Source organism: Piliocolobus tephrosceles, chromosome 13 (assembly GCF_002776525.5).
Source record: "Piliocolobus tephrosceles isolate RC106 chromosome 13, ASM277652v3, whole genome shotgun sequence".
Lineage (NCBI taxonomy): Eukaryota > Metazoa > Chordata > Mammalia > Primates > Cercopithecidae > Piliocolobus > Piliocolobus tephrosceles.
In genome coordinates, this window is record NC_045446.1 from 31,613,627 (window position 1) to 31,628,443 (window position 14,817).

Below are 14,817 nucleotides of genomic sequence, written 5' to 3' on the forward strand. Positions count from 1 at the left end.
TATTTGAAACCATAGGCAAAAGGTAGGGTCAGTTGGCTATTAATGTGAAAACTGAGCTAATTCAAATCTCCTGGCCACCCCTAGTGTTTTAAGCACTCACTTCTAGTTTGTAAAGAAAACACTTGACTATGAAAAGTTACTAGAAATTATATCTTTGGCTGGCACCAGTGGCTTACACCTATAATCCCAGCACTGTTGGAGGCTGAGGCAGGCAGATCACCTGAGCCCAGGAGTTCGAGACCTGCTTGGGTGAAAACCTGTATCTACTAAAAATACAAAAATTAGTGGAGCGTGGTGGTGTGGGCCTGTAGTCCCAGCTACTCAGGAGGCTGAGGCAGGAGAATCACTTGATCTTGGGAGGCAGAGGTTGCAGTGAGCTGTGATTGTGTCACTGCATCCCAGCCTGGGCAACAGAGTGAGATATTGTCTCAAAAAAAAAAAAAAAAAAAGAAAAGAAAAACGGAAAAGAAGTGATGTTTTCAATTTGACAAGAATACCAGGTTTAGGCTGGGTGTGGTGGCTCAAGCCTGTAATCCCAGCACTTTGGGAGGTGAGGTGGGTGGATCACTTGAGGTCGAGAGTTTGAGACTAGCCTGGTCAACATGGTGAAACCCTGTCTCTACTAAAAAAAACAATTAGCTGGGTGCTGTGGCATACGCCTGCAGTCTCAGCTATTTAGGAGGCTAAGGCAGAAGAATCGCTTGAACCTGGAATGGGGAGGTAGCAGTGAGCTGAGATTGTGCCACTGGACTCTAGCCTGGATGACAGAGCAAGACTCTGTCTCAAAAAAACAGAAACAGAAACAAAAACAAAACAAAACAAAACAAAACAGGTTTAATAAATTACCCACAAAATAATTACATACTGCCCTTTTAGATCATAATTTAGTTAAAGATATCCAGACATGATTAGCAGTCTAATCTTCAAATATAAAGGAAAATCTATAGCATTATGTCACATTATACTATCTAGAATAATTGATTAACGCATACTATTTCCGGCATGGCAATATAGGATAGCTGCAATTTCATGGCACTATACAAAGTTCAAGATCTAGTCAAGCTAAAGGTATAAAAATTCAATTTTATATGTTCCCTTATGGAATTGACTAAACGAATCCTGTGAACTAAACTGATAAATGATTTGTTAATATTTAATAAAAGGTGCATGCTGTTTAGTACATTGGTCTATTAGTGAAGACAAACTAGTATCAAAAATTATGGTAAATACTGGCCAGGTGTGGTGGCTCACGCCTGTAATACCAGCACTTTGGGAGGCCGAGGCAAGTGGATCACCCGAGGTCAGGAGTTTGAAAACAGCCTGGCCAATATGGTGAAGCCCCATGTCTACTAAAAATACAAAAATTAGCCAGATGTGGTGGCACGCATCTACAATCCCAGCTATACAGGAGGCTGAAGCAAGAGAATCGCTTGAACCTGGGAGGAGGAGGTTGCAGTGAGCCGAGATCACGCTACTGCACTCCAACCTGGGTGACAGAGCAAGACTCCATCTCAAAACAAAACAAAACAAAACAAACAAAAAACAAACAAAAAAACCTTATGGTAAATACCATGGCTCAGGCCTGTAATCCCAGCACTTTGGGAGACCCAGGCTGGCAGATCACTTGAAGCCAGGAATTTGAGACCAGGCTGGCTATCATGGTACAACTCTGTCTCTACTAAAAATCCCCCTCCCCCCCAAAAAAAAGAAAAGAAAAATTAGCTGGGCATGGTGGTGCACACCTGTGGTCTCAGCTACTTGGGAGGCTGAAGCACGAGAATTGCTTGAACCTGGGAGGCAGAGGCTTCAGTGAGCCTGAGATCATGCCACTGCACTCCAGCCTGGGCAACAGAGCAAGACTCTGTCTCAAAAAAAAAATTATGGTAAATAGTTTCAGAAAACAGCTTCAGATTAGAAGCTGTGATAGCCAGGTACAAGAGGTTCTCCTCCATAGCAGTAGTTATTAGTGAGTGGTTCACACACTTTTAGTGTAATAATCACCAGGAATTGCTTGTTAGAACAATCTTTAAATTATGATGTAGGATGATTTTTTGTTAGGAAGAATTCTGTATACAGTATATGTAAGCCCATCAATTGCTTGTTGATGCTTGTAACTTGCTTTTATATTTTGGTATACAGCTTTTTCCTTGATCATCTATCACTTTACAGAAGTGTACAATCTTAGCAAAATGGTGTCATGTCATATTAACCAATATTCTCACAATTGGTGATACTAATGAAGACTCTGAGGGATGAGAAGATGATAACAAAATTTTTGATTCACTAAGATTAAATTATGGTTGGTGTGTTTTTATATTTTAAGAACATTTTCCTGTGTTTTTTGGTCATGTCTTCGTGATACTAGTAACTTTTTATAAATAAAACTTTGAATTAATTAGACATTTCATATCGTAATAATACCAGAAAAAAAGAGAATGAGAGAACAACAAATGTTAGTGCTGTAGGCAGTCATCTATGAAGTATGACATTTGGAAGGACCTACCTAATAGAAAATATCTTTTTTATAGGCTGTTACTGTGACTGAAATTTGGCTATCAGAGATATTGATTTGCATATGATGAACAGATATTGAATTTTCACTGTGTATCTAGTGCTTTATATTCATTGTCTCAAGTGACTCTCATAATAATCCAATAAAACATATAATATTTTATCTCTGATTTAAAGATGAATAATTTAAGGTCCTTTTCTCTATGTTTTCTTCCTGGGTGATCTAACCTAGTTCCATGGATTAAACACGTTATGTTATTCACTTCCAAATTTGTATTTCTAGCTGAGACCCTTCTTTAAGCTTCAGACTCAACATTTCCAGTTGCCTTTTTGACTTTTCCATGTGAATGCCTCATAGATACCTTAAACTTGACATCTGTAAAAACAGAACCACTGATTTTTGTAGCAGATGCTATTGGTTGTCTATTTAACTCAATTTTCTCCTTCTTTGTTATTGGCAGAGTTATAATTTTTTTGTTTTTTGTTTCTGTTTTTTGTTTTTGAGATGGAGTCTTGCTCTGTTGCCCAGGCTGGAGTGCAGTGGTGTGATCTCTGCTCACCACAACCTCTGCCTCCCAGGTTCAAGCGATTCTCCTGCCTCAGCCTCCCAAGTAGCTGGGACTACAGGTGTGTGCCACCACAGCCAGCTAATTTCTGTATTTTTAGTAGAGATGGGGTTTCACTATGTTGGCCAGGCTGGTCTCGAACTCCTCACCTCATGATCTGCCCGCCTCGGCCTCCCAAAGTGCTGGGATTATAGGCGTGAACCACTGCACCCAGCCAGTTAGGTTTTCTATACCCCTACCCACCATGTGGATTGGGGAAGACGGCTCTGTCTCCAGCTCTAGGAGTAAATCTTGATTTATATAAGCCAGTCATGGATATCCCATTCCTTTTGACAGTGATTGGTTTAAGATAGGCATGTGAATGAGTTTGAGTTGATGAGATATGAGCAGATGTCTGCTGGAAAGTTTCTGGAAAGATTTTTCTCCGTTTTAAGTAGTCACTAGACTACTCAGCCTTCTTCTTCCTTTTTATGTTGTTGTGTATGAATGAAATGCTCAGAACTAAAAGCAATCTTGCTGCCTAGGTGAGGATGGAGCCAAAACTGGAGGAGGGCAAAACAAAGAGACTAAGAAATAGAGCAAATGATTTCACAAACCACATCAGGAATCCTCCATCTCTTGACTTCCTAGTATCTAAGATAATAACTTTGTTGACAACTCAATTTAAGTTGAATATTTCTGTTACTTGCAACCAAAGGCATCATGATAACAATTTTTGCCCCTAAAGTGTTGACTTTCCTTCTCAATTTTATTAAATGATGATACTATCTATCCAAGTGCTTAAATAGGAACCTCAGGACTCATTACTTCACTGTTCTTCTCCTACTTCATCCATTCCTTGACTAGGCCTACAACTTGGAGGAGAGGAATAAGAGAGAGGGAAAGAGAAGTATACTATTACTCTGAAGTTTCCATCGTAATTAACTGAAAGGATGGTGCCATCATTAACATAAGTAAAGGGGTCCAGAAGAGGAGTTAGTTGAGGGGGCCAAAAAAGATAAATTTTATAAATGTGTTGAGTTTGTTTAATTGCTTTTCATTAAATTCTGGATTAGAAGCCCAAAAGAAAACCTATTCTATTAGGAAAAAAGCAAAAGTCTTATTAAGAGTATGCCTACTCTCTTTTTTTTTTTTTTTTTTTTTGAGGCGGAGTCTCGCTCTGTCACCGGGACTGGAGTGCAGTGGCCGGATCTCAGCTCACTGCAAGCTCTGCCTCCCGGGTTTATGCCATTCTCCTGCCTCAGCCTCCGGAGTAGCTGGGACTACAGGCGCCCGCCACCTCGCCCGGCTAGTTTTTGTATTTTTAGTAGAGACGGGGTTTCACCGTGTTAGCCAGGATGGTCTCGATCTTCTGACCTCGTGATCCGCCCGTCTCGGCCTCCCAAAGTGCTGGGATTACAGGCTTGAGCCACCGCGCCCGGCAAGAGTATGCCTACTCTCAATTTTATAATAAGAATAACTTTTAAAAATATATAGATGAAGTCTCACTGTGTTGCCCAGGCTGAAGTGCAGTGGCTTGATGATAGCCCACTGCAATTTTGAATTCAACAATAACATTTTTTCTCCCATGTACATTATATCTAAAATAAGGTTAAATAAAATAAATAAATCATAAGTTGACCTAAAACCTCTCCGATGGTGTATGTAGTACATCTTCTAGATAATTATTTGTAGTTGATTAATCCATCATACTAATATTGACACTTAAAATTCAATAGCTAATTGACATGTTACTATATTATATACAAAGTAAAAACCAGAGTGAAAATTCAGTACATACAACAAATTTCAGAAAGATTTCAACTACAATTTGTGGTGCTACCGATTATTACATGAAAAATTTAAAGTTATATGCTACTCTGACTATAAATATTTGTGCATTAATATTTATTAAATGTATGTTATGTGCCAAGCACTGTGCTGAGGTTATAGATACAAAGATACATTCTCTGCCCACAAGCATGGAAAGAAATAACTACAATGAAATGTGATAAGTGCTGTCACTATAACAAGTTATAAGCACTCACTTGTTTTTACTATAGCATTTAAGTAGGCTGCAGAAACCTATTCATTTACTTCATGTATATAGGTTATTCTTTGATGTAGATATTATCTCATGTTATTCTCCTAGGGAGTCACTGTGCTTATTCACAACCAATTCTAACTAGCTCTAGATCTAATAGTGTAGGATGTGAAAACTGTGATTATAGAGAACCTAGTTTGGGAGACATGTAAATGTGCTTATTCCCTTTACTACATCAAGTAAAAATGACATACTTTCACTCTGACGATTATGGTTAGGACTGGATTAAGACAGTCTGAGGCTTTAATCTATGTTAAGTGTAAAAATAATTCCAAATTGTAATACAGATTCACATTCTATTCATTAAAATAACTCACAGGTCGGGCATGGTGGTTTATGCTCAGGAGTTCGAGACTAGGCTGGGAAATATGACAAAACCCTATCTATACAAAAAAAAAATACAAAAAATGGGGCCAGGCATGGTGGCTAATGCCTGTAATCCCAGCACTTTGGGAGGGTAAGGTGGGCAGATCAGTTGAGGTCAGGAGCTCGAGACTAGCCTGGCCAACATATTGAAACCCCATTTCTACTAAAAATACAAAAATTAACCAAGTATGGTTGCGCAGGCCTGTAATCCCAGCTACACGGGAAGCTGAGGCAGGAGGGAGAATCACTTGAACCTGGGAAGCGGAGGTTGCAGTGAGCTGAGATTGTGCCACTGTATTCCAGCCTGGGTGACAGATTGAAACTCTGTCTCGGAAAAAAAAAAAAAAAAAAAAAAAAAAAAAATTAGTCAGGTTGGTGGTGCACTCCTGTGGTCCCAGCTACTTGTGGGGCTGAGGAGGGAGGATCGCTTGAGACCAGGAGGTAAGTCTGCAGTGAGCCGAGATTGCACCACTGCACTCCAGCCTGAGTGACAAAATGAGACCCTGTCTCAAACCCCCACAAAACAAACAAAAACCCAAAAAGCAAAAAACAAAACAAAAACCCACAGACTTTGTAGTGGAAAAAATAATTTAATTTGCATATATGTAAAGTTACATTAGATTAACTAAGAGGGGAAAGTGGGGACAGAAAAAAGGGAAACAAGAGAGCACATGGTAGAAACAGGAAGAACTTCCCATTACCTGTGCTTGGAACTAGATGCCTGATTAGCCACTGAAAATATCTTTGCTTACTCATTCATGAATTCATTTAACCAATAAATTGTATTAACCAATTTATACATACTGAGTTCCTAAAAATTGTAATGACAATAATAATGAATAATAATAATAAGGTCGGGCACAGTGGTTCACGCCTGTAATCCCAGCACTTTGGGAGGTCAAGGCAGGAGGATCGCTTGAGCCCAGGAGTTTGAGACTAGCTTGACCAACACAGGGAGACCCCTGTCTCTACAAACAAACAAAATAACTGGTCATGGTAGCGTGCGCCTGTGGTTCCAGCTACTCAGGAGACTGAGGTGGGGATCACTGGGGCCCAGAACCCCTGGGGCCCAGGAGGGTGAGGTTGCAGTTAGTGGTGATTGTGCCACTGCACTCCAGCCTGGGTGGCGAGTGAGACCTTTCTAAAATACTAATACTAATACAATAGCTCATACTTTTTGAATGCTTACTATCGGCCAAGCACAGTGCTATGCACTTTGTGCACCTTATCTATCATATTTATATCTTAGAGGTAGGTACTACAGGTTGGGTGTCCTTTCTCCAAAATGCTTTGGTGTTTCAGATTTCAGGGTTTTTGGATTTTGAAATATTTGAACATACACAATGGGATATGTTGGGTTAGAGACCCAAATCTAAACACAAAATTCATTTATGTTTCCTATGCACCTTATGCACATAGCCTGATGGTGATTTTATACAATATTTTTAATAACTTTGTGCATGAAACAAAGTTTTGATGGCAGTCTATCATATCAAGTCCAGTGTGGAATTTTCCACTTGTAGCATCACATTGGTGCTCAAAAAGTTTCAGATTTTAGAATATTTAGGATTGCAGATTTTTGGATTAGGGATGATCATACTGTATCATTATTCCCATTTTACCAATGTGGATTTTGAGGCACAGAGAGGTCAAATGCCTTGCCCAATGTCCTGAGCTAGTAAATGGCAGAGTCAGGATTTGCACCAAGCCATTTGCTCTTAATCTCTACGCTATGTGCCATTTACTGTGCTAGCCACTGAGGATTTAAAAGTAAATATGACAAAGTCCCTGTCCTCAAAAAGTTCACAGTCTATTAGGAGAGAGAAAGTGTATACAGACAATTGCAAGGGCCTATGATAAATACTACAATAAAGATATGTAGAGTCAAGTGATTGCACCAAGCAGGGAATGATTAGTTCTACTTAGATGGGAGTGGAGAGTTGATGAAATTTCAAAGAGGGGACCTGTGAACTGGAATTTAAAGGATGAGAAAGTGTTTTTAGATAGGCCTAGTGACAGTAAAGAGCATCCAGGTAGAGGAAGCAGCATGTATAAAGAAACGTGAAGGGAACTGCTGGTTGTGGCAGAGTCAGGATATGCCAGGCAAGTGGAGGAAGATGTACAGAGTTCTAAACTTGTTTTTTGTTTTTTGAGACAAGGTCTCTCTCTATCACCCAGGCTGGAGTGCAGTAGCGTAATCATAGCTCACTGAAGTCTCAAATTCCTGGGCTCAAGTGATCCTTCTGCCTCAGCCTCCAAAGCAACTGGGACTATAGATGTGTGTCACCATTCCTGGCTCATATACGCAGTTTCTAACTACTGATAGAAACAGTTAGGTTTCTTTAAATGTTCACATGTACCATGACTTGAAAGTGATATCCCCAAAGTGAAAATAATGGTTAAGTCCTTTAACTTTTTAAGATTTTAGTTGTTACTTTTTTTTTTTTTTTTTTTTTGAGGCTGTCTCAGTCTGTCACCCAGGTTGGAGTACAGTGGTGCGATCTTGGGTCACTGCAACCTCTGCCTCCTGGGTTCAGGTGATTCTTATGCCTCAGCCTCCTGAGCAGCTGGGATTACACAGGTACCTGCCACACACCTGGCTCATTTTTGCATTTTTAGTATAGACAAGGTTTCTCTATGTTGGCCAGGCTGGCTGGTCACGAATTCCCGACCTCAAGTGATCCACTCACCTTGGCCTCCCAAAGTATTGGGATTACAGGCATGAGCCACCACAGCTGGCTGAAAACCCTTTTATAAGGGCATCAAATTCTATTCTCCCCTCATGACTCAATCATCTCCTAAAGGCCATACCTCATAACACAGTTGCTTTGGAGATTAAGTTTCAACATGAATTGTGGACAGGACAAAAACATTCAAACCATAGCACTGATCATTAGGGAAATTGCACAGAGTTAGAAGGTCATTCAGAGGTGATTACATTCAACTCATTAGCCTCTCTACACCTTAGTTTTCTAATATGCAAAAAGTACATAGTTATAGGATTGTTGTGGAGACTAAGAGGAGATGATGTATGTCAAAACACTTAGCTCATTGGCACATAGTAAATTATCATAAATATTGTTTATTATTAGAGTATAGCTGTTATGGTTAGTAAATACCAGATTGAAAGGTCATAGTCTGTTCACTCAGTCATTTGAATTTATTTGGCATTTGTGTGCCAGGCATTGTGCTAGAATCTGGTAAGCAAGTGAACAAAATTTATCTCTGTTTTCATGAAGCTTGTGTCCTAGGATACAGTTAATAAATATACCAGATGAGATGGTGATTGTGCTACGGAGAATAAAACAAGGTGGGGTTAAAGTACGAGATGTGCATGGGTGTTACTATGGAGTAGTCAGGAATGTTCTCCCTAAAAAGGTGACATCTGGGCAAAGGCCTGGAGAAAGGGAAGGAGTAAAAAGAATTTCAGACAGATTTTTACTGGAAAACATGGTTAAAAATTTGAGGGCGGGGGGCTGGGGGCGGTGGCTCATGCCTGTAATCCCAGCACTTTGGGAGGCCGAGGCAGGCAGATCACCTGAGGTCAAGAGTTCGAGACCAGGCTGGCCAACATGGTGAAACCCTGTCTACTAAAAATACAAAAATTAGCCAGGCGTGGAGGCAGGCGCCTGTAATCCCAGTTACTCGGGAGGTTGAGGCAGGAGAATCGCTTGAACCCAGGAGGTGGAGGTTGCAGTGAGCCAAGATTGTGCCATTGCACTCCAGCCTGGGGGACAAGAAAGAGACTTTGTCTCAAAAAAAACAAAAACCAAAAAAAAAAAAAAAAAAATTTTGAGGGTAGGGAACAGTTCTTTCACATTTTGGCAGCATGCAAAAACAATGTGGGCCTGAAACATATTACATTTGTATTGAATGACTATTCAACACAACATACTGAAACGTATCATTAGTTAGGTGCTTAAAATAGGTGTGATTATCAGTATAACTAGAACTACAGATTTTTTTTCTAATATTTCACTTTAAAAATTAAGCAACCTTTTTTTTTTTTTTTTTTTTTTTGTGACAGAGTTTTGCTCCAGTACCCAGGCTGGAGTGCAGTGGTGCCATCTCGGGTCACTGCAGCCTTGACCTCCCAGGCTCAATCCATTCTCTTGCCTCAGCCTCCCAAGTAACTGGGATTACAGCCGCACGCCACTATGCCTGGCTAATTTTTGTTGGGTAGAGATGGGGGGGGGGGTCTCACCATGTTGCCCAGGCTGGTATCGAACTCCTGACCTCAAGTAATCCTCCTGCCTCAGCCTCCCAAATTGTTGGGGTTACAGGCATGAGCCAGTGAACCCTCACACCTGGCCAACATTTATTTTTTTAATTAATAACACATTCACATGAAGCAAACATCAAAAAGTATAAAAAGCCATTCAGTGAAGTCTCCCTCTCTCTCCTGTTCTCATGCACATGCTTCCCGTTGCTCTCCACAGGTAACACTTATTCGTTTTTCTTTCATCTTTCCAAAGACTTTTTTGAAAAAACGAATATATCGGGAGGCTGAGGCAGGAGAATGGCGTGAAAACCCGGGAGGTGGAGCTTGCAGTGAGCCAAGATTGCACCACCGCACTCCAGCCTGGGCGACAGAGCAAGGCTCCGTCTCAAAACAAACAACAACAACAACAACAAAATGCGAATATATAAGCCAATACATGTTATAGTTAAACAAGGGAAAACATCAAATATCCAGGGATCTTTTCCGAAGCTTGTATTTAAAAAGAAAATAAAATCAATCATATTTTGCCCCAGATGCTCAAGATTACCCACCTAGCTTAGACCAATGACCTTCAAGCCGGAAGTGACCTAGCGCGGGAAAAGGTGAACCGGAAGGGCTGACGAGAGCTAAAAGCGAGCTTCACTGAGGTAACTCGGAGCAGTCACAAGCGTGTAGTTGGGCTGTTTAGGAAGCAGCCCTAATCTTTTCATCCTGAGTCCACTTACGGGTTTGTCCTGCACCTCCAGCTGCCTAACCTACCCTTCCTTGCTCTGTTTGCCAAGGGGCTGCTTTGGCCTGGAGCCTCCTGACTTTTGGGCTGTGTCTAGAATCTTCCACGCTCCCGACCCAGGAGAAGCAGCCACCCTCAGGCCTCCATCTGGATCTCTGCTTGGGCAGGATTGAGACTGTGGGTGAGTCATGAGGGTCTCGTTTGTTCATCGTGGAGAAGCGCCTTCTGTACATGTGCCTTGCGTGGTGGTGGTTTTTGTTTTAAACCTCACGTTTGCCTTATGAATGCAATGTAGTAATGTCGATTGTTCTTGTGCAAATTTTCAAACAACTCTGACCGCTCAGAGTTGGCAACATTTGGACTGTTACTGGTGAATTTCGAGTTTTTCTTTGGTGAACCTTACTTTGCAGAATGTTTTAAGTATAGTGCGAAAGTTCTAGTGCAGTTGCAGAAGTATGTAAATTCCCAAGGACAGTTCTCTATTTTTTTCTTCATTCTGCTGGTAATTTTGTTTCCCCAGAAGTTCCTTGCACGAGCAAATTTAAATGGAATCTCACTGGGAATGAGATGACTGCCGTGTTAAATACTGATAATGCTGAATTATAAATATAAATTATTTGGTCAGGGCGGTGGCTCACGCCTGTAATCCCAGCACTTTGGGAGGCCGAGGTGGGCAGATCTCTTGAGGTCAGGAGTTTGAGACCAGCCTGGTCAACACAGCAACACACCGTCTCTACTAAAAATACAAAAATTAGCCAGGCAAGGTGGTGGGCACCTGTAATCCCAGCTCCTCGGGAGGTTGAGGCAGGAAAATCGCTTGAACCCGGGAGGCGGAGGTTGCAGTGAGCTGAGATCACACCACTGCACTCCAGCCTGGGCGACAGAGTGAGACTCTGTCTAAAAAATAAAATAAAATAAATTACTTATGTCATTGCTGCAATCTTCCACTTCACTTTGATTTGAAAATAAATGACAACCCTTAAGTCAGTTATGGGAACCTTTACGGTGACTGCACTTCTTTTAGAAAGAAAATGTGAAGATTCCACGGAGTCGTCTGTTTACATTGAGATCCTCGAGCTGATGATTATTAGTTATTTTGCTTTAGTTGTGATAAATTCCAATGGCTGTCTTTGTATTATACCTTGAAGAAAAAACCTATACTGACATACCCCAACCTGAGAATCAGCAAATACTCTGTGGGTGGAGTTTCCTCTGTAGTCCTTCACTGGTGTCTTTTCCCAGCCACTTCTTCGGCCAATTTGAGTCTTTACAACCCTCCCTGGTTTCAGGGTTGTCTTGGGGTAGTTGTTTAGTTTTGGAAAATTAGATTCCCCACTTTGATGATTTATAAAATGTGTTCATGCAGCTTGAGAAAATGTTTTAATATCCATACGACCTCATATCGTAGTGTCAGGAAGGAAGCGAATGACAGAGTTTTAAATTCCGAGTGTCCACTAGGCGGCAGCATAGTGTTTTTAGTTTCTTTCGCTCTGGCCGTGTATCCCGTAATAACTGTACAGGTGCGGCGATAGTGTTATTCTAATAGCAATAGATATCATATATGGAATGCTTATTACACGCCAGGGGCTGGAGATTATCTCATTTAATCCTAAGAAAACAAACCCCAAAACCTGTACCGTAGGGATTCCCAGTATTCTCCTTACACTTCGTGAGAAAACCATGGGAAATAGATTAAATAACAATGCAAGGCTGATTACACAGCCGACAAGTGGTGGAACTAGAATTGAAACCCAGATGCTTAACCACCACTTCATGCTAACCAAATTAAAGTTATTGCAAGTTTGACCAAATTGTGAAGGATGCTGTAAGATGAGAAGTCTGATTGTGAGTTTTCTGAAGGAGGTGAAAAGTGGGCACTGTTATTTATATAGTGTACCTCAAGACAGTTGGAGGTACACCGTTTCCAAAACGCAATATTTCCTAAATTGTGTTCCAGGGAGCACTAGTCCTGTGACTGTGAGATGCTTCAATAAAAAAAGGTTTCTGTGGCCAGAAATACTCTAAAGGGCTCTAAAATGTTCTGCGGTAAAGGAACTTGTTCAACCTAACTTTTTTTGAGCATTCTTAAACTTCTCTGATTACAGCCGACATTAAGAGTCAATACTTACCTTTACCATATGAGTAAATACTTACACATGAGTCAATACTTACCTTTTCCATAAGCAGTGTACACCTATGTTTTTTATTTTATTTTTTACTAGTCCAGCCTTTCATTTAAAAAGAATTCTGGTCAAGACCCATTCTATTGATTTTTTTGACTCATGAATGAGTCACAGTCTACAGTTTTACTGCACTAGACCATGGGGTCCTCTTTTTTTTGTGTTGTACTTATTAATGGAACACACTGTGGGAAATTGTGTTAGGGCTATAGTTGAAATAAGTCATTGATGCAATGGTAAATGTCTTTGTTGATGAATTATGTTCTTTTATCAGTCCTGGTGACAGTTGAGAACAGTGGTGGGAATTGTGTGTGTGTGTGTGTGTGTGTGTGTGTGTGTGTGTGTTTGAGACAGGATGTGGCTCTGTTGCCTAGGCTGGAGTGCAGTGGCGTCATGTTGGCTTACTGCAGCCTCCACTTCCTGGGCTCAAGTGATCCTCCCACATCAGCCTCCTGAATAGCTGGGACTACAGGAGCACACTACCACAAGTGGATACTTTTTGTTTTTGTGTTTTGGTAGAGATAGGATTTCACCATGTTGCTCAGTCTGGTCTTGAGCTCCTGAGCTCGAGCAATTGCACTGCCTCAGCTTCCCGAAGTGCTGGGATTGCAGGCATGAGCCACCACACCTGTCTGAGAACGGTGTTTTTTTAATTGGGAAATTATTCTTTACAATCAGTTTAGGCCACTAGTGAAGGAAGAACATATAACAATTTTGTAGATTAGAATTTTCCAAAGTATGTTCTTTGGAATACATATTCCCCAGAATACTGGCTTGTCTTCTGAATTATGAAAAAAAGTGTTTCATGATCAAGGTAAACTTGGGAAATGTGGATTAAAGTTAAACAGGCTCTAACAAAGCTAATGGGACTGCCTATCTCTGAAATGGGGAGTTAGTGTATGGGATTTCCCAGATTTATTTGACTGTGGAACCTGTTTTTAGAAATGTATCATGTGGGCCTTGTGCCCCTTAGAACATACTTTGGGAAATAATCATGTAGATAATTAAGGCAGAAATGTTTTTGTTGTAATGTACATTTAGGTGAAAATTTTTGTTGTAAATTATTCATGTCATATTCCTAATTCATTTATTTGCTAATGTTGACATGACAGAGAAACACATCGGAAGTCATTCAGCTTTCTTAATTTCCTGATGACCTATGGAAATTTTCTGTTAGTAACAAGAAAAACCTTTATGAGATTTTCTGGCACTGATTAATGTCATATAAAACTAAAACTTATTTTCAGTTAAGTTCAATGAGCAGAATATTTGTAGCTGTGTTGGAATCAACTTTTATTAAGCTATTTGGCAATTCTTGTTTCATATTTGAAAAAAATTGGAGTTTAGTTTAGTTAAAAGTTGTAAGTGTTTTATAAAATCCTTAAAGGAATTTTCCTAAGTTTTATTCATTAGGTGGCCAAAATTAGTGTTTATGTACTTGATCCAAAGGTCTCTAGTATGCTGCCTTAGATTGTTTGAATTTACAGTACATTTAGTAGCTTATTTTATGTTATGGTTTCATAATGATATTTGTGGACAGAATATCTAATTCTCTCAATCTCTTCACACATATCATACAGTTAATGTTTTGTTTATTTCTAAATTTCTAAAATTTATATATATAATCTTCCCTTTGTTTCTTAAAACAAGGAGCAATTTGGTAAAGATTTTAGTATGAATAGAGAATGTTTTACTCATAATAGTGTAAATATTTTAAGAAACTAAAAGTGGTTTTTGTAATTTTATATAATTTATATCAATTTAATAAAATGTTTATCAAGTATTCACTATGCTCTCAAGGTTTTTCCCTACTTGGAGGTTAATAAGCCTTCTTCAAACATGAAGCAGTTAATGAAAAAGTAACATTATTTATGGGCAGTATTATAAATGGATAAAATAAAGTGCAAAATTATGTGGAATAGACAATAACAGAATGGGGCAATATACACAATAAAGTGCTAACCATATGATCTGCCAGTAAGTATAGTTCAGAAAAGGAGAAATTGGTGTGAATGGGATTTGTAAGAAAATCTTCACAGAGGAGATGGAATTTGATCTGATTTTAAAATATGTTTAAACAAAGAATATGTGGCAAGGCATTTGGTATAATAGAGCAGAATATGTGATGGTATTAGTTCAGCCTCCTTAACATGAAATAA

General features: G+C 39.8%; 1 protein-coding gene across 1 annotated transcript in view; it reads left to right on the forward strand.

Moving 5' to 3' along the window:
- The first annotated feature begins 10,349 nt into the window (after positions 1–10,349).
- CCDC73 (coiled-coil domain containing 73) overlaps positions 10,350–14,817 on the forward strand; it is a 184,979-nt gene continuing 180,511 nt past the window's right edge. Inside the window, exon 1 of the mRNA XM_026454068.2 lies at positions 10,350–10,395. The gene's annotated coding sequence lies outside the window, so the exon portion shown is untranslated. The remainder of the gene's footprint in view (positions 10,396–14,817) is intronic.